This window comes from Bos grunniens, chromosome 6 (assembly GCF_055505025.1).
Source record: "Bos grunniens cultivar Pamir isolate PY7600 chromosome 6, Bosgru_T2T1.0, whole genome shotgun sequence".
Classification (NCBI taxonomy): Eukaryota; Metazoa; Chordata; class Mammalia; order Artiodactyla; family Bovidae; genus Bos; species Bos grunniens.
In genome coordinates, this window is record NC_141170.1 from 58,957,304 (window position 1) to 58,977,266 (window position 19,963).

General features: G+C 41.3%; 1 protein-coding gene across 22 annotated transcripts in view; it reads left to right on the forward strand.

Annotated features, from left to right (window-relative positions):
* The window catches only part of RBM47 (RNA binding motif protein 47), a 276,212-nt gene that overhangs the window by 129,305 nt on the left and 126,944 nt on the right, over positions 1 to 19,963 (forward strand). Inside the window, exon 1 of one of the 22 annotated variants that reach the window (XM_086406033.1) lies at positions 10,500 to 11,221. The exons of 19 other annotated variants lie outside the window; for them this stretch is intronic. The gene's annotated coding sequence lies outside the window, so the exon portion shown is untranslated. Of the gene's footprint in view, positions 1 to 10,499; positions 11,222 to 19,963 lie in introns of those variants that run through there. 2 more of the 22 variants (XM_086406039.1, XM_086406048.1) reach the window with 2 other exon arrangements.

The window sequence follows — 19,963 nt, forward strand, 5'->3', positions numbered from 1 at the left end:
TGTAGTCCCACATTTTGTTTATCCACTCATCTTGATGAATCTTTTTATCATTCTTTTGGCTGTTGTGAATAATGCTGCTATGAATACTGATGTGCAAGTACCTCTCTGAGTCCCTGCTTTTAATTCCTTTGAGACTATACCTAGGAGTAGAATTGCTGGCTCATGTAATAATTCTGTTTGATTTTCTGAGGAATCACCATGCTGTTTTTAACAGTGACAGTGTAATGTAACCATCATTTCTATCTACTTCCAAAACACATTTTCATCACCTCCAAAGGAGACACTATAACCATTTAAGAAATCACTGTTCACCTCACTTTCCCCTACCCACTGTGTGTGTGTTGGTCGCTCAGTCAGGGGGTCTTCCCTAACAAGGGACTGAACCTGGGCCTCGTGCACTGCAGGCAGATGCTTTACCATCTGAGCTACTAGGGAAGTCCCTACTCCTTCAGTTCAGTTCAGTTCAGTTGCACAGTCGTGTCCAACTCTTTGCGACCCCATGAATCACAGCATACCAGCCCTCCCTATCCATCACCAACTCCCGGAGTTCACTCAAACTCATGTGCATTGAGTCAGTGATGCCATCCAGCCATCTCATCCTCTGTCGTCTCTTTCTCCTCCTGTCCCCAATCCCTCCCAGCATCAGTCTTTTCCAATGAGTCAACTCTTCGCATGAGGTGGCCCAAGTACTGGAGTTTCAGCTTCAGCATCAGTCCTTCCAGTGAACACCGAGGACTGATCTCCTACCCCTTAGTGACCACTTATCTGCTTTCTGTCTCTATGGATTTATTTATTCTAGATATTTCATATTAATGGAATCATACAATATGTGGCCTTTTGTGTCTGGCTTTTTTCACTTAACATCATGTATTTGAGGTCCATCTATGTTCTAACACATTAAGACTTCCTTCCTTTTCAGGTTTGGATAGTATTTTATTGCATGGCTAGACCACAGTTTGTTTGCTCATCTGTCGATGGCCATCTGAGTCTTCTCCACCCTTGGGTGTTGCTTTTTAAGATATCGCAGCCAGGTGGTATGCATCGAGTGAGAGGCAGTGTGTCCTCAGCTTGGACACAGGGGCCCTTGCTCCAGGAGGAGGGACCTCTACCAGGACAAAACAGTCACCCTACATAAGAGGTGGCAGATGGGCGCTTCACAGGAAAATGAAGCTCCCACGGTGTGTTGTTTGTGTTTGTTCTTCCATGCACTGTTGTCCTGCCCAATCTTTAAACGTTGGATCAGTTGCACACATTTAAACTTGGAGAGAATTTTTTCTCTGTCCCTTCCTCCCCACTCAGTGCACCTGGGTTTCTGTCTTGTTACAAAAATGATACAAAACAAAGCTTCATCAGTACCTGGCCTAGCAACTACCGCCTAGTACCACCTAGCAACTACCAGCTGGAGTTGGGCGTGGGCTTCCACCTTCTGCCCACTACCCTCTCCAGGTAGTCACAGCCCTCACCCCTCCTTAGTAAGGCCAAAGATTAGACCATTTGAGTTGCTGTGTTTTCTAATTAATGGAATTAGAGGAAAGTGAAAGATGGGCTCATGTCTCTATCAAAAGTAGAAAAAAGAAATGAAACTAGCTGCTTCCTTCGAGGCCTTGCATGCCCCCACAGGCACTGAGGATTCTGTCCTCTGTTTCAGTGTTCATCGCTTTCCTAAATACTAGAAATAAGGGGAAAAAAAAGTTTTATTGAGATATGATTCATACTTTGTACAGTTCAGCCATTTAGTGTACAATTCAGTGGATATTAATATACTCACTGATTGTAGCCATCACCACAGTCAGTTTAGAACATTTACATCACCTTGAAGAGAAACCTTTACTTATCACCTCTATCCCCCTTACTCTCTCTCAGACCTAAGCAATCTCCCATCAAATATCAGAATTTTTTTTTTTGGTGTGAGGTGGGGGCGGGGCTGCACCTCGAGGCTTATGGGATCACAAACCCATGCCCTCAACAATGACAGTGTGGAGTCCTAACTACTGGACTGCTAGGGAATTCCTCGGAGAAGGCAATGGCACCCCACTCCAGTACTCTTGCCTGGAAAATCCCATGGACGGAGGAGCCTGGTAGGCTGAAGTCCATGGGGTCGCTAAGAGTCGGACACGACTGAGCGACTTCACTTTCACTTTTCACTTTCATGCATTGGAGAAGGAAATGGCAACCCACTCCAGTGTTCTTGCCTGGAGAATCCCAGGGACGGGGGAGCCTGGTGGGCTGCCGTCTATGGGGTCACACAGAGTCGGACACGACTGAAGCGACTTAGCAGCAGCAGCAGCAGGGAATTCGTAAATATCAGAATTTTTAATGGCACTGCAGAAGGGGTTGAAAGGGAAGCAACGCTAGGGACTTTTCCTATGGTCCATGGGTTTGCAAAGAGTCGGTCACTGCTGAGCGACTAACACTTTCACTTTCAAGAGTCCATCACTATAGTACTCTGGCCTCACTCAGAAGGAGTGAGGAAGGAGATGATGGAAGCTAAAATAAATCTCCTTGATCAAAGTGTAGCTACTACCACACCTGGGAAGCTTGTAGGTTCTCATCCCAGCCAGTGGATTTCTATGTGAATTTCAGAAACAAAACCATTTGTTTCAGGAAGAGTTATAGATTTGTTCCTTCCTTTGTGCGCTGTGGGGTGCTTTCTTTGTATGCTTTGTCCTGTCCAACTTCTGTGACCCCACAGATGGTAACCCCTTAGGCTCCTCTGTCCATGGAATTCTCCAGGCAAGACTCCTGGAGTGGGTTGTCATTCTCTTCTCCAGTGGATCTTCTTGACCCAGGGATTGAACCCAGATCTCCCCTATTGCAGGCAGATTCTTTACCATCTGAGCCACCAGGGAAGCCCCAGTGTAACACTACTTAGCCATAAAAAAGAATGAAATTTTGCCATTTACAGTAGCAGGGATGGACGTGAATGGTCTTATGATAAATGACATAAGTCAGACAGAGAAAGACAAATACTTATAACGTTATTACTTATATGTGGAATCTAAAAAATACAACAGCTAATGAATATAACAAAAAAAGACTTATTGATGTAGAGAACAAACTAAAGGTTATCAGAGGGGAGAGAGAAAAGGGTAGGGGAAATACAGGGATAGGGATTAAGAGGTACAAACTGAGGTATAAAATAAGCTACCAGGATATATTGGAATATTGTACAATATGGGGAATATAGCCAATTGTTTTATAATAACTATGAGTGGAGTATAACCTTTCAAAATTGTGAATCACTATATTGAACACCCGTAACTGATAATATTGTACATTAACTATACTTCAATTTAGAAAACAAAAAGACATGGTTGGTCGTCTGGGGAGGGAAAGTTCAGTTGAAAGTAGACATATGTAAAGACCTTCCATGTGTTGTCATTACTCTCGCTCAGGGTTCAGTTGTGACATTTTGAATCCCGAAAGAGAAACCACCCCGGAAATAATTACCTTATGGGAGAACCATTGAATTTTAAATGAGGAAGCCTCAGGGATCCTGAAATGTTCCCCCTCAAAACCTGCCAGACTCACCTTGCAGGCTGTCTTATGTTCCTGTTGGCTTCAGGTTGCCTTGTTTAGCAAGTAAAGATTATTGATTGTTTATCTGAAATTCAAATGTCACTGAATGTTCCGTTTTATCTGGCAGCCTTCTTTGTCCACAGCCCGATATATCTCATGGCTCCACGTCTGCTCTGTATCACTGGTCCTTTGAGTTGCAGGGTCTGGGAGGTCTCTGCATACTTCTCAAAGAAGTGCAAATTTAGTGGGGCAGGCACTAGGCTGGGTTCCCCTTATGCAGTTGACATGGCCAGACCTCTTGAACTGGCCAGGCAAAAGAGTGATTTAAAAAAAATAAATGCCAGTCAAGGTGCTGTCTGGCAGCAGCCCAAATTTTGGGCCTGGCTTCATCACTTTGACCAGAGGCAAGTCACTATAATTCCTTGGAACAGGATTTTCATCTTTTTACTTCCTTGAAATGAAAACAGTAGAAATGCCAGTAACCAGCATTTGTTTAGGGCACTACCATTTACTTGTCTAGTGTAATTAGCAACCCTAATTAGTGTGGCACTCATTCCCCTCCCCGCCCTGGGCAGCTCATTTAATTCTTACAATTAATTATCTTTGAAGAGTGTCATTATACCCCTTACGTAGACAAACCTCTGAAGGGTTAAGGAAAGAAAGCCGCTCAACTCTCTCCAAGATTTTATTTAGTGAAATCAAATGAAATTAAACCCCAAAACATGCCCGAAAGGGGAAAGAATTCATAAAAGTGGAAGGAAAAAGCAGCCCACTTATTGTTTTCATTCTTAGTGTCCGTGTTCTCCCTGCCCCCAGCATCTGGTGCCTGGCACACAGTTTTAATATAAGTTTACTGAATGGGTAAATGTTTGGAGGGCTCTCAGGTAGCTCAGTGGTAAAGAATCCTTATGTGATGCAGGAGGCACAGGTTGGATCCCTGGGTCAGGAAGATTCTCTGCAGAAGGAAATGGCAACCCACACCAATATTCTTGCCTGGGAAATCCCATGGACAGAGGAGCCTGGCGGGCTACAGTCGATGGGGTTCCAAAAGAGTCAGACACGATTTAGTGACTAAACTCACTCAAATGTTTGGAACCACAGGGAAGTTTGAGCAGTCGGGGCCTCTGGTCTCTTCCTTAGCGTGACTCCCTACTTCGCCCGCCAGCTCCTCATTCAGCCCTGCTTAAGGTCCCTGCATCTGGTCCCAACCCATTAGTACTTCCAATCCTCAAGGATTCCCCAGTCTAAGGCTCTGAGTCTGTTGGAACTGTTCTTCCATTTGTCCCTTTCCCTCTGCTTGTCTCCCTAGGTAGCTAAATCCTCTTTATCCTCCGTCCCATTGCAAGTCCTGGCTCCTCCACCAGGACCCTTCCAACTATCCCAGCACACTAGAATTCTCCATTCTTGACTCATCGAGCAGTTAGTGTGTATCACGCATTTTAGCTCACAGCAGAGCAGGAAGTTCCCTTTGGTAATATTTGGTCCAAACCCCTCATTTTATGGATGAGGACACCGAAGACCTAGGAAGTCATGTGATATGCCCAAGGCCACACTGGGTATCTAGAATTTGTTTCATTGCTTGTGCACAGCTGTTCTGAATTTCTCCCCAACCCCCATTCACCCCATCGTGGTACCATCTTGCATTTACCTGCTGTGTGTATATATGCACTGTCTACGACAAGGAAAGCCCAGAAAACACCCTTAAAAAGGAACCCACCACTGCTCAACGAGAGTTTTTTTTTTTTTTTAACTGCAAACTTCAACAGGGTGAACCAATCAGATCACAACACAGTTATCTTCACATTCAGCATATTCTTCAGAGAAGTGGGAGGCAGGGAGCTGGCCTTTATGGCATCTCCCTAACACGTTAATTCTCTGATGAGTACCCTCTGTTCTCTTATGGATTCCTGTCCTATGTCTTTTAGCTGTGGGTGCTGAGCATTTAGTGAATCTTGGTTGAACTGAGTGGATCTGACCCATCGAGTGTACTTTAGGGAGGAAGCTTAGGGTAGGGGAAAGAGGGAGGGTGGTGTGGGAAGAGAAGAATACCACTCTGCTCACTACCTTCCAGACTGCCAAAGAATGCCCACTCCACTTTTGTTCCTGAATATATTCATTCATTCATTCAACAAATGTTTCTAGAGTGCCTGCCACCTGCCAAGAATTATATGTGGTGCTGGGCATCAAAATGAATAAGAAATAGCCTCTGTGCCTGCCCTAAAGAGCTATGTTCTCTGTATGGCGCTTGATGGATGACCCGTTGTGACCTCATTAGTAGCCGAAGGAGCCTGGTTAATAAACCATGCTCCATCATGTGCTGAGACACCTTCATCTTCTGGAGATGCCTGGGTTTACTTTGATTTGTTGTGAAGCGTGAATGCTAAGATGAGTTTTGCCCTGAGAAGCCCCAGCAATGTGGTTACTCCGGTTAACCAGCACGGCCAGCGTGAGGCAAGAAAATAATAGGTGGTTATGTAATGGATGTGCTTTTCTTTACACGAGACCTTTAAAGGTCAGTTTATTAGAGCCTAATGAAACAGGGATATATATGGGGTGATTTAGTTGCTTCCTTACTTCTACAATAAATGTCATAGTTTTGGATGACTATAAACTAGTTCTGGTGCTCTGAAATGAAAAAGATACTAAGAACGAGGCTCAAAGGAGCTTGATTTATTTTCCCCTTTTCATTTTTTATTTGGCACATGAGTACCATTTCATACCAATTTTTTCCCCTGTGCATAGTAAAGTTTTAAAATAAACAGCAGCAACTCTGTTTTCCTAGTTTAACTAACATGGAAACATCTAATCCTCTTAGTTTTTTTGATTTTGCAAACAAGGATTTGTTGGGATAAAATCTTTAAGCAGTCCAGTCACATGAACTAGGTATTCATTTAATGGCCGCAAGTACAACCTGTTGGAAAAGCAAAGTAATGAATTAATAATATTTCTCACAGTCATTTTCTCTGCCTTATTTTTCAATCACAGGATGTGCAACGTTAATGGAAGTAGTGAACGCAAAGTTAATTCACCCTGTAAATTGAGAATAGCTGCTTCACATTATTAGCCAGCATTACTTTCAGCTTTTTGACCTTTCCATTCTGAGCATGTGGGGAAAAAAGCCATAATCTACAGCCGTGCTTTCCAATAGAATGGCCACCAGCTACTTGTGGCCACTGAAATGTGTGTGGCTAGTGTGACTGAGCTGAATTTAAAAATTTTAATTAAATGTAAAAATGGAAGCAGTGTATTTTGTTTGTTAAACACAACTTTATTGGGAAGCTTATGTTTGGAGCAACCCGGATGTGTGAGTCTACTTTTTCAACTGTAAATTTTATGCAATACTGATTATTTCCAGTGAGAATGTAGCATCCAAATTGCAATGTGCTATCAGTGTAAAATGCACACTAGATTTTGAAGATTTCATTTAAAAAAATGTAAAATATTTCATTTAGTAGTTATTAATTTTTATATTGATTACATGTTGAAATTATGTTTTGGATATATTGGGTTAAAGAAAATATATTAAAATGAACATCACCTGGTTTTGTACTTTTAAAAAAGTGACCACCATAAAACTTAAAATCACATAAATGTCTCGCATGAATTAATATAGAACAGCACTCCTCTGTTGGATTGGAACGAAAGGTTCCATGTCATGGTCCACAGGATTCTCACTAGTTTACTTTGTGAGACTATCACAATGAGCTCAGTTAAACACGAACACGGAATTCTGTGTCATAGCAAATCATAACATATATTTAATCATTCTGTTTTTTTATTTTTTAAGCTTGTCAAACCCAGGTGATCTTGGGATATTTTTGATTCCAAAACTGCATCACATATTTAATCCCATTTATTTTAGGAGAATCTCAATCTAAACTTGGGAACTTTAAATAACTTTTAATTGATTAAAAGAGCCAATCAACAGTATGGCTTAATGAATCTAATTATAGATAACTTTATAAAGCACTTAAATAGTATTTTATCCTGTAATCACCATAGAAATTGTGATTAGGACTTCATGGTGGTCCAGTGGTTAGGACTCTGCATTTCCACTGCAGGGCGCACAGGTGTCATCCCTGGTCGGGAAAGTTTCACAGGCCTTGCAGTGTGGCCAGAAAGAAAAGAAAAAAATACCACACACACAAAAAATGAAATTGTGGTTAAAAACTCAAATTTTGGAGTCAGGCAGACCTGGGCTTGAATTACTGATCTGCCATTTTATAGTTGTGTGACCTCAGACTAGTATTTTAAACTTGTTAAGCCTTGATTTCCTCATCCATAAAATGGGACAATGATAGACCCTATCTGATGGCATTCTTATAAAGATTAAAACATGTAACCCATATAAAGTGTTATATGGGTTACATATAACACTTTATATGTATGTTTATAAAACATATAAACCCATATGTAACCCATATAAAGTGTTATATGGGTTACATATAATACTTTATATGTATGTTTATAAAACATATAAACCCATATGAGAAGCACTCAGTTTGTTCATAATTATTGATTATGGGGTTATTATTGTTGTTATTATTAAGGGCTTTATAAAGTATCCAACATTGTCTTTGGGGACCCAGTCTGCCACGTTGCTGTAGTTATCTGCAAGGCTTGGTCAGAGCTTCATTCATTTGCAAGTTGTGTTTAATGTTAAAATTACTTGTTCTCTTTGTGTCTTATTCTTGACTTTTCTTTCTTCTCCTTTTCTCCCTCCTTGTTCTTTGCCCCAGTCTGCAATTAGCCTTTGATCCTGAAGTTTCTCTTCTCTTACTCTGTACTTGGCATACTCCATAACTCTCCTAATGTTTCATTTAGGAGTGTGTATTGAGCACTTCCTATGTGCCAGGCTCTTGGATAGGTGCTCGGAATACAAAGGTGAATATTATAACAAGGCTCCTGCCTTCGAGGTGCTCACTAACCAGTTAGTCCAGGGGGAGAGTTATGTCTGATTACGTCCCTCAATACCAATTAGTTAGCAAAGCATACCAAGTCCTCTGGGATGGGTTCCCGGTCCCCTCTCTGTCTGATGTCTCCTCCCAACGCCACCTTGCTGAACTATGACCCAATTATTCCTTACAAACTATTGACATTTCCTGAACACATTGTTCTGGCTCCAGGCTGTGTCATGTGTATACACCAGACCCCCTAAGTGTTTCTTCTCCAATTTTAAGTCCTACTCTCAATACCTATTCGTTTATCAAAACAATTCAACTGTCACTTCCTCTGAGAAGTTGGTCTAATCACCACCCTAGTAGAACCCATTTTCTCATTACTGCCCCTGCCCACACTGAACTCTCCTCCAGCTTAAGGACATTTAATTGTCTTTTTTAAGCTCTCCCACCATCACCATCACCACCACCACCACCTCCATCCACGTCCACCACCATCACCATCACCATCACCATCACCACGACCTCCACCATCACAACCATCACCACAACCACCAACCCTCTTCAACCAATCACATACGTTGAATGCTCTCTAGGTTATCTTTCAAAGCGTTTTCGGTTAGTGGGTTATGTGCTTTCTTCTTCTGAAGTGCTAATTCAACCCCACTCCCCACCCCACCCCTTCGCATCCTTTCAGAAACAGATTGTACCAGGAAGAAGTCTTTCCGATAGGAAAGCAAACAAACCATCTCTGTGGGATGCTTTCCAGTTCTCTGTCTTCCCAAATGGTGCCCTGCAAAGCTCAGCATTCTTCAGTGACATCTCCTTGTATTTAGAATAAAACTCAAACTCTTCACCGGGGCTTCTTCATCACAGGACCTCTGGCCACTTCCCCAACCTCGGCTCTTTCACCTCTGCCTCCATCACCAGATTTCTGTTCCTGAATTAAAAGCAACACGAGCAAACAAATACACTTCCTGGCAGATATTTGCACAGGACATTTGTACTTGTCCGTGCCTAGATTGTCCTTTCCTCAGATCTCCACTCGTGGCCCTCCGCTTCTTCCAGTTCTCAGCATGAGTGTCTCAGAGTCTTCTCCGATCGCCATGAGTCTCCATCCTATTTCCCAGTTTTTACTGCTAGGCAGAGCTTACTGTTGCCTGAATTTTTTCAATTTGTGTACCTGGTCCTCCCTGCTAGTGGGTAAGCTCAAAGTTCCCCCCGTTTCTGGCACCTAGCACAGTGCTGACATCATAGCAAGCAGTCATTAGACTTTGGTTCTAGGAGCTTGAAATCTTGGTGAAACATCCTCAAATTAAGGTGTTTCCCCGCCCTCCCCCAGCCGCTTCTGCTAAGTTGTTTTGAAACAAACTAGCTCCTTTGACTCTACCTTTTGGAGGGAGTTGGGAGCAGCTACATCAGTCATATTCGCCCCCATAGGAGACAGATATACACTCACCAGGGTAATTGAAGAGAGATTCATAAAGGGATTATCAGGGTTTAGGGAAGCCAGCAAGGATTGTGAAGTACTGCCAAGAAAACAGAGACCCTGCCAGGAGCCTTTGGTAAAGGGCCGCAGCCACCCTTCTGTCACCCAGAAGGGAGGTAACCTCGAGAATACATGCCCTGACCTTTCTCTACTGCCAGCCTCTCAGTGTAACCCTCCATAACAGCATTTCAGCAGTACCCCAGTGCTTGACACACAAGGATGATACATGGTTATTTTTGTGTTGTCAGGTTGCTTGTTTTAGTGTATCACTTATAGCCACAGTCAGAAAACTCCCATTTGCTTCCTAAATTAGAAAATATTCTCTGTAGGGAAGTGAACCCTTAATGAGTCTTCCAGGGCACTTTCTGTACCTGGGCTGACTCCAGTCTGAGGTTGATAATATTATTAGAGGGTTAGTGATGCAGCATTGTCCTGTCAAGTAATATATTTTAGGAGAAGGAAAAAGTGATTAAATTTGATGGTAAAATAAAAGTTGTTCTAACATAATCTATTTTTTTTTTACTGTTTGTTGAAAGCTCTTGAGGTAGACCATGAGTCCCAGTGTAACAAAAATAATAGCTGACTCTTTTGTGCCTCTACTGTATACTAGCCCCTGGAGTCCTTGCCATGACATCTAACAAGCTCATGGAGTTGTTATTATTGTCACAGTTTTATATATGAGATGGCCTTAAAGTTATCAGCAAGAAAGGGTGATTCAGGATTCAGAATCACATCTGTCTGAAAGTGAGGGCCAGGTTCTTGCCACATGCATAGACGCCCTTAAACAGGACTACTGGAGTCCGTGTTGGAAACCTGCGGTGGGGTAAGGGTGGGACTGTGAGCTGGTCAACTAGGAGGACGGGACCCGGGACATGTGTGACTCACTCTGGCTCTGCCACGCCACGGGAGGTCAGCACTGCAGAGAAGAATGAGGTGAGGCCAGGACCAGGGGACAGGCGACTGACGCCATTGGTGAATGCCTGTGAACCAGCCCCCAGCTGCTTGACTCACTGGCAGGTGCTGTCAACCATAATCTCAAGCCTGTTCTCCCTTCAACATGTAGATCAACTGTGCTCTGGTCACAGAGCCTCTGCCACACGTGGGAGGTTCCTCATCGCTTGTCCACAAGGCCCTCCTGTAATGTTCTGAGGAATTCCTGGAGCCCTGAAACCAGGAAGAGGATCTAGAGTTTTAGGTTTCAAATGAGGAACCCAAACTCATTTGTTGTGCAGTTTGATTATCTTTCACAACTGAGAGAAGGCACTATAAAGTTGGAGGAGGAGAATGAGGAAGAGGAAAGGAATTAAGCAGACAGGTAAGTCACTTGGATTCTAGTTGTGGTTTTGTTTTTTTTTTAAGTAGAAGTAAACAAATTTAGAAAATGTCCATGAGGTGGAATTATTTGACTTTGCTAACTAAGCAAAGTTTAGTTAGAAAAAGATTTCCTAGTGGAGAGAAGCCCATGGTATTTGGCACGCTCGAGTTTAGACAGAACTAGAATTTAGGAACACTCTAAAAATTTAGGAGCCCATTTTTGGGCTCAAAAAATTATTAGATATTGCTTAAAATTTTCTCTATCATAATGATCAGTTTGGGAGAAAATGCTTTTTATTTCTGCTGATCAGTAACTACCCTAACATCCATTTTCTCAACATAGTAACTCCAAAATCTTTGGAGAGAAAGATCCACAGAGGAAAATGCTTCAGAAAATTTCCCCAGAGCTTCTTGTTCATGTGGATTTACCCATGTATGTGGCAGAGTTGATCTGATTTGAACGACCTCCATAAAGTGGGTCCAGTGAATTATCTAATTCTTCCTGAAGTCAGATCTTATTTTTTGTAATTACTCTAAAATGTTATCAATGCCATTTTACCTACATAGACAGTCAGAACTAGTAGATTCTGTTTAATTGAGGGCTTTTGTTCACTGACTGTAGCTATTATGTTTTGAGCACCTACTATGCACCAGGCATTATGCCAGGCATTTTATGAGCATTGTCTTCGTCAGTCCTAAGGCATTTGAGACATTGTCCTCTCCATATCCTAAGTAATATAGTCACTCGAGAGTTTAAGGTGAAAGAAAAAAAAAATATATATATATATATTTATATGTATGTATATATAAAGTTAGGAAAACTAAAAATGAATGAAAGTAGAAAATGAAGTCCGAGGGAGACCATTTAATCAACAAGTAAGTGCTAGGGAGGAAAAAAGATGATACTTGTGTATTTGTTGGTTTCTTGACCAAGGAATAACACAATGGTACTATATCTATCTAATCTCAAGATTTGTGCTGAAGTAGGAGAAAACCCGAGAGTTTGAAAATGCTTGTTGATAAGGCAGAGATCTGGGGCTTTTGGTTTCTGATTTGGCTGCGTTCCTGTCTCTCTGTAACTATAAAGTTATTCCGGACGTTTTTTTTTAAAGCATGAAACACCCAAAGAGAGGATCAGGGAAGGGAACACAGGATTTTTTAAACACTGGGACAGAGGAGGTGAGAATAAATGGCAAAGAGGAACATCTTTCTTTTTTCATAAAATCTGACAGGTACCTATTATACTATCTCCACTTGTCTGGATTGTCAGACATGTGAGCTGTTTCCAGAACTGTCTTCATGTAACTGTTAACTCCCTGGTCTTTCTGAGGTTGCCTGTAAGGTGTCTAGTCTGCTGATAGGGTGTTTGTCAAGGACCCTCATGAGCAGGCATTTCCATGTTTGAAGAAGTTCCCGTGCCCTGTGTTGGACTGGGGTCACCAGCTCAGAGAGTGGGAGTGTGGAGGCAGTTATTGGCTAGATGGGGTTTAGCCTCTTCCCAGAACTGAAACTGGTCTCCATCTGTTTGTCGGCTCAGCACTCGAAAAGGGCTGTTTCAGGAAGCAAACCCACACGGAACTAAGAGCACAGTCATGTGTTTATGAGTGACGCACTCAGGGTGTCTGCTTCAGCACGTGGCCCTCAAGCAACCAACTGCATGGTGTGGGCTCAAAGTTCATGATGCATTAGGGTGGGAGGGCATTTTCGCTAAGCCACTTTTCTTTCTCCTGAAATGGCTTGAGTGATAGGTAGTAGCATCCAGCATGAACTTCAGAGCCAGCCTGCCTGAATCTAATCTCCCATTACCACCAGCTCTGCGACCCTGGCAAAGTTATTTAATATTATTCTACCTCAGTGTTTTCATCTGTAAAATGGGCATCATCATAGTAATACTTGATAGGATTTTTGTTAATATTATATGAGATAACACACACACAGTGCTTATAACAGTGCTTCTGTGTATGTGTGTTAGTTGCTCAGTCGTGTCTGACTCTGCGACCCCATGGACTGTAACTTACCAGGTTCCTCTGTCCTTGGAATTCTCGAGGCAAGAATACTGGAGTGGGTTGCCACTCCCTTTTCCAGGGGATCTTCCCAACCGAGGGATCAAACCCAGGTTTTCCACGTTGCAGGCAGATTCTTTATCATCTGAGCCACCAGGGAAGCCCCATAACAGTGCCTACCATATGCTAATTGTAAGTGTTTAGCAAGAAAGAGAAATAACTGTCCATTGCTAACCTCAGACAAATGATTTCTCATTGAGAGATTAGTATGCTACATTTATTTTCTATTTTCCGATTTGTGAATTGCTTTCTTATGACATTTCATGATGTCCTTTGATCAGAGGACAGACAGTAGTTAGAATGTTTCACATTTATAAGAAATAAGAGAGAGTATAATGTAGGACTTCCCTGGTGGCTTAGAGGGTAAAGCATCTGCCTGCAATGCAAGAGACCTGGGTTCGATCCCTGGGTTGGGAAGATCCCCTGGAGAAGGAAATGGCAACCCACTCCAGTACTCTTGCCTGGAAAATCCCATGGATTGAGGAGCCTGCATCCTCCTGTAGGCTACAGTCCACGGGGCCGCAGAAAGTCGGACATGACTGAGCGACTTATCTTTTACTATAAGGTAGGAAAGATAAGGGGAAAGGTTTCTACTCTCAAAAAATGCATTCCATTGCCTGGAGTTCTTCCCCAGGGGGAGTTTAAGAAAGGTAAACCAGGAGGGTATGCTGATTACATACCCTCCCTCTTAGCAAGGTATGTGGTCCTCCAGGGCAGCAGTGTTTCCCAGGCGCCTATCCAAAGAAGATTCTGGACCCTGGGCCTGGGTGGGGGTAGAACAATGAACTTTAGACAAGCCAGAGACCCAGGAGGCTCCATCCTTCCCACTAAGACTGATGCCAAGATAGTCTTCAGATACAGAGAGCATCTGAAGGATCAAACCCTGTCTTTCCCTCCTGGAGCCAGATCTTTAGGAGCTTGTTACGTATAAGAAAAGGATCAGAGAAATCCATGAAGGAACCAGCTTTTTTCTCTTGTGACCAAACGACACTGTGCTCTGGGTCAACAGAGTGGTTTTACTTCTCTCAGTACTAAAACCAGGACTGCTGCTGCTGTGCTGGGCTCAGTTGTGTCTGACTCTTTGTCACCCTATGGACTGTAGCCTGCCAGTCTCCTGTCCATGGGGCTGTAGCCAGCCAGGTCCTCTGTCCATGGGATTTTCCTGGCAAGAATACTGTAGTAGGTTGCCATTTCCTACTCCAGGAGATCTTCCTGACCCTTGTCTCCTGCGTCTCCTGCATTGCAGGCGAATTCTTAATGGCTGAGCCATTGGGGAAGTACTGGGCAAATCCACGGGAGTTGGTTACCCTGGCACACAGCAGGCCCTGATCAAAGTGGCCTAAAGGGAGGCTGAAGACAAAGCTGTAACTCAAATTTCAGGGCCAGACACCTTGACGATGTTTTTTTTAGATAGCTACTTCCTTATAGGTAGCTTTGGTAATAATACTTCATTTGTGAATTGTAATATTGGTTGAGTATTTCTGTGTGGTCAATTCACACCCCGCCCCCCACTCGCTCACCCCCTCCACCGAGGCCGGGATGTCTTAACCTTGCCTGGCAAAATTGATGTTTTGGATTGTTGTGGGATGTTGTCCGGTGCATTGTAGAATGCTTAACGGTATCAGTAGCCCCACTCACTAGATGCTGCTTGCACCCACCACCAAAAACGTCTTATGTGCTGTGCTATGCTGTGCTTAGTCGCTCAGTCATGTCTGACTCTTTGCAACCCTACGGGCTGTAGCCCGCCAGGCTCTTCTGTCCATGTGGATTCTCCAGGCAAGAATACTGGAGTGGGTTGTCATGCCTCCTCCAGAGGACCTTCGCAACGCAGGGATCAAACCAGGTCTCCTGCATTGCAGGCGGATTCTTTACTGTCTGAGCTACCAGGTCTTTGGCCATTGCCTAGTAACTTCTGGGTTGGGGGGCGAAAGGGCCACAGTTGAGGACCATTGCTCTGAGGTTGATAACAGTGCCTACATTTTAGAAAACTGACCTCCTGATCATCTTTGTAATCTGTATGAGTTTCTCTTAATTTTTTTGTTCATTCTGTACAATTTTGCTCCTCTTCTTCGCTCCTCCTCCTATCATCTATGATCACATGGTTACTTACAAAATTCTAAAACATACCTACAGAACACAAGTTTGCCTAACAGACAGAAAGGGTCATTGAGTTTTCTCAAATCTGTGGAAATTCTTTCTGGTCTAACTTCTTTTGTTTCAGTAGCGTGTCCTCTGAGGTTTACTGGAATTGAGTATATAAAAGTCTTTTAAGTTTTTTTAGAAAAACCATAATTAATTTTGATCTTACTAGGAAGCTTGTTTCTTCTCATGGTGCTATTTTTGTCTGGGCCACTTCTGAAACAATAAAACTGTATTCTCTGTAAAAACTTTTGGAGGAACTTAGATTCTTGGAGAAGATTTGAAATAATCTATAACGCCTACAGAGAGGCTTCAGAACTGAAAACTATTTGTGCAACCTAGATTTTTCTACCTATTCAGTCAGCCTCATTCTTTGTAATTATTTAACTGAAAAAGTATCCTAAACACCACTGTCCAGTTACTGTGACAGCGTTGTGACAAAAGACCATCTGATCCACCTTTGAGCATTTAACAAACGAATATTTAAATCCAAGATGTCTCATACTATTTTTATAAAGTTTTGCAGACATAGAAATTCCAATTATCTTTATTAAACTGTTTCAGTTTTTAATTACCCTCTAAATCAACATTTCTTCCTTTTCTTAAATGCTGAAGACAGTGTTTATAATATTTACTTTATTAGAATAAATTTTAATCCAGTTATAAAAATAATGCAGGCCAATAAAGAAGCTGAGAACACAGAGGAGAAAATAAAAATCATCTTAAGCCCACACCCAGAGATAATGCAGATAATGGTTTTGAAGTTATATATCTTTTAAAGATGGATATGATATATGCTTATCAGATTAAGTCTTCTTTTCCATTCTCACTTTCACAGTTTTGTGGCTAATTTTAATCTATTGTACCTTTTGTTGTTCAGTGACTAAGTCATGTCTGATTCTTTTCGACCCCAGGGATAGCCGTAAGCCTGGCTACCCTGTCCTCTGCTTTTAAATGAATAAATAAAGTGTTTCACGGAAAATTAAGTTGACAGAATGCATAATGATGAAGACACAGTACTTTTTTCATTATTAAGTTGATTGTTTTATTCAAATAAACTAGATGTGGATATCAGTTGTCTTAATTTCTTATCTATCCTTTGGAAATTTCTTTATGCTATACATGTACATATAACATCTACTCCCCTCTCCCCTTTTCCTCAAAAGGCAGACTATTAGGTGAATTGTTTTGTAACTTGTTTTTCTTCATTTAGCAATACATTTTGGAGTTCTCAATTTCAGTACATTGAGATTTTCCACATTGATTATTATACTTATTTTTATTATTTTGGTTTCACCAGCTCTTAGTTGCAGCATCTTTCATCTTCATTGCTGCATGTGGGATCTAGTTCCCTGACCAGGGATCAAACCCAGGCCCCCTGCATTGAGAGCCCAAGTCTTAGCCACTGGACCACCAGAGAAGTCCCTCATATTGACTTAAAAAAAAAAAAAAAAAACAGAGATATAGTATTTCATTGTATGGATATACCGTGATATTTAACTAGAATCCTATTTGATTGGTTTCTAGTCTTTTGCTGTTAAGAACAGTGCTGAAAGAAATTGTCTGTACACGCCATTTTGCAAGTGTAAAATATATCTTTTGTAGGATAAATTCTCCAAAGTGCAATTGCTAGGTTAAAAAGTGTATGCAATAATAATTATAATAGAGATATAATATGATAGATAAATGTCTTTCCCAGGGGTAACAGTATATACTCCCATGAGAAATGTATGAGACATCCAGTTTCCTCATAGCCTTGGCAACATAACGTGTTAATATGTTACAGTAATATATGGAATTTAGAAAGATGGTAATGATAACCCTGTATGTGAGACAGCTAAAGAGACACAGATGTATAGAACAGTCTTTTGGACTCTGTGGGAGAGGGAGAGGGTGGGATGATTTGGGAGAATGGCACTGAAACATGTATAATACCATATATGAAACAAATCGCCAGTCCAGGTTCGATGCAGGATACAGGATGCTTGGGGCTAGTGCACTGGGATGACCTAGAGGGATGGTACGGGGAGGGAGGTGGGAGGAGGGGTTCAGGTTGGGGAACACGTGTACACCCGTGGCAGATTCATGTTGATGTATGGCAAAACCAATACGATATTGTAAAGTAATTAGCTTCCAATTAAAATAAATAAGTTTATATTTAAAAACATGTTACAGTAAATTTGTAACTTATTTTTGGGGTTTTGCCAATCTGATACATGAGCAATGATATCTCAGTGTATTTTCAATTTGCATATTTTTATAAAGGTTAAAGTCATCTGTACTTGGTCAGCGCTGTCTGTCTCCCATTTTTTAATTGGTTTATTGATCATTTTCTCATTGCTTTGTATAAGCATTTTAGGTATTACAGAAATGAGCTCTTGGTGATACGAACTGTGAATATTTTTCCATTGATTATTCATCTTTTGTTTTTGTTTTGTGGTTTAAATAAATTTTGTATCTAGTTGAATTTATCAGTCTTTTATTATGGCTTTTGGCTTATGAGTCACAATAGAAAGGTCTTTCTCATTTCAAGGTTTTAAAAGAATTCTCCCATGTTTTCTTGCAGAACTTATAGTTGATCCATTTGGAATTTATCCTGATATGAGATATAAATCCAGCTTTTCTAGATGAAATTCCAGATGTCCCAACACCTAGACTATTTGTTGAATAGTCCCTCTCTTCATTGGTGTGAGATGCGCCTTTCGTTGTCTAATAAATTTTCATATAGACTTGGATATATTTCTGGATTTTCTATTCTGTTTCAGTCATTGCTGTGACTGCTTATGTGCCAGAACTTGATTTTTGTGTATAGGTGTGTATATTTTATCATTCCATTTTCCCCTCTATTAGTTTGGAATTCTGTTTTTAGTGTTCACTTTGTATGTTACGAGACAGTTTTTATTTACTTTTTTATGGCTGTGCAGGGTCTTGGTGGCTTCCCGGGCTTTTTCCTAGTTGTGCCGAGCTGGAACAACTCTGTGGCGTGTGCTTTCTGGGGCACGTGGGCTCAGTAGTTGCGAGCACAGGCTCAGTAGTTGTGGCGCAGGCGCTTAGTTGCTCTGTGGCATTGTGGGATCTTCCCTGCTGAGGGATTGAACCCATGCCTCCTACATTGGCAGGTAAATTCCTTACCCCTGAGACACCAAGGAAACCACTGGACAGCTTTTAAATTCATTTCCCCACCTACTGACTTAGGTGCCTCTCTTGTCATGTGTTTTAATTCTCTTTATAGTATTTTTAATTTATGAAATATTTGTTTATTTGTAAAACTTAGTAAGAAATGATCATGATTGTTTTATGATGTAGTCAGTGTTTATTTAAATTTAACATTTTTATTGTTCCTCATTATATCCTGTATTCTCTGACTTTCCATCTTGGACCATTTTCCTGCTGCTTCTAGAGCCTCCTTTAGTGGCAGTCTACTTGTGACAAACTCACTATTCATTTTACAGAATATGCCATTATTTTGAGCTTCATTTTTGACAGGTATTTTCGATAAGAATAGCATCATAAGGTTGATTCGCAGCACACTGACGATATCCTCCTACCGTTTTCTGGCTTCCATTGTTGGTGCTGAGAAGGCCGTTGTCTAACTATTAAGCTTTTTGATGATAATACTGCATTTTGCATGATAATCATAATTGTTTATAGTCTGTCTAATAATTTCAAAATTATGAATTCTAGAGTCAAATTTCAAAATAATTATTTCTAGAGTTGCGTGGGTTTCGTTTTATTTCCTGTATTTCTGCTGATTCTCACACATGTTGTGTTGCATCACTTTGACTGGATGCTGGATCCTGTATTTGAAAAAGTTTTTGTAGAAGTTACTTGAGGTTTAGCATTACCTTATGTTCTTCCTGGGTCAAACTATTTCTTTATTAAAACTTTCTACTATGTTTCAGTGTTTGATAGTGCTAGTGGCCCTTCTATCAGGATTCTCCTGGTTATGAATTTTAGGATTCACTTAACTAGTTCAAAACCGCCCCTCCCTTAAAAAAATTCCATTGTTACCTCTTTGGAGGTGGACATGTTAAATTTATGCATTAATGCAAAATAACATCTGATGTTGAGTTTTTCCATTCAAAAATATGGTAGAGACAACATTTTTAAAAAAGGAATGTTGGGATTCTCAGGTGTTTTATTCATTTTATTCATTTTGGGACTTTAGAAACATTCAACTGAGGTCATAATAGATGTCAGGGTATGGTTTAATATATACATAGTCATTTTAGATTGTCTTATTTATAAAGCATGATGACTTTATCAAGGCTATTATGATATTAGACTCATGGCCTCTTGATTCTCCAGCATTAGCTTTTATTTGTATACCTCTCTCTCTCCTGAGTCCTGCCCCACCCTGAGTCATGTCAGACAACTGAAAGCTCTTTTATCTTGATTGTATTAGGCTAGCCCTAGTAGAATTTGAGGGACACTGGGTTGCAGTCCTTTCTTGAGACGCATTTGCTGTGCTACGGCATTGTTCACGACTCGCCGCGAGCATGCTTGCGCTGCTTTCACAGAATCTCAGGTCAGAGACAGCA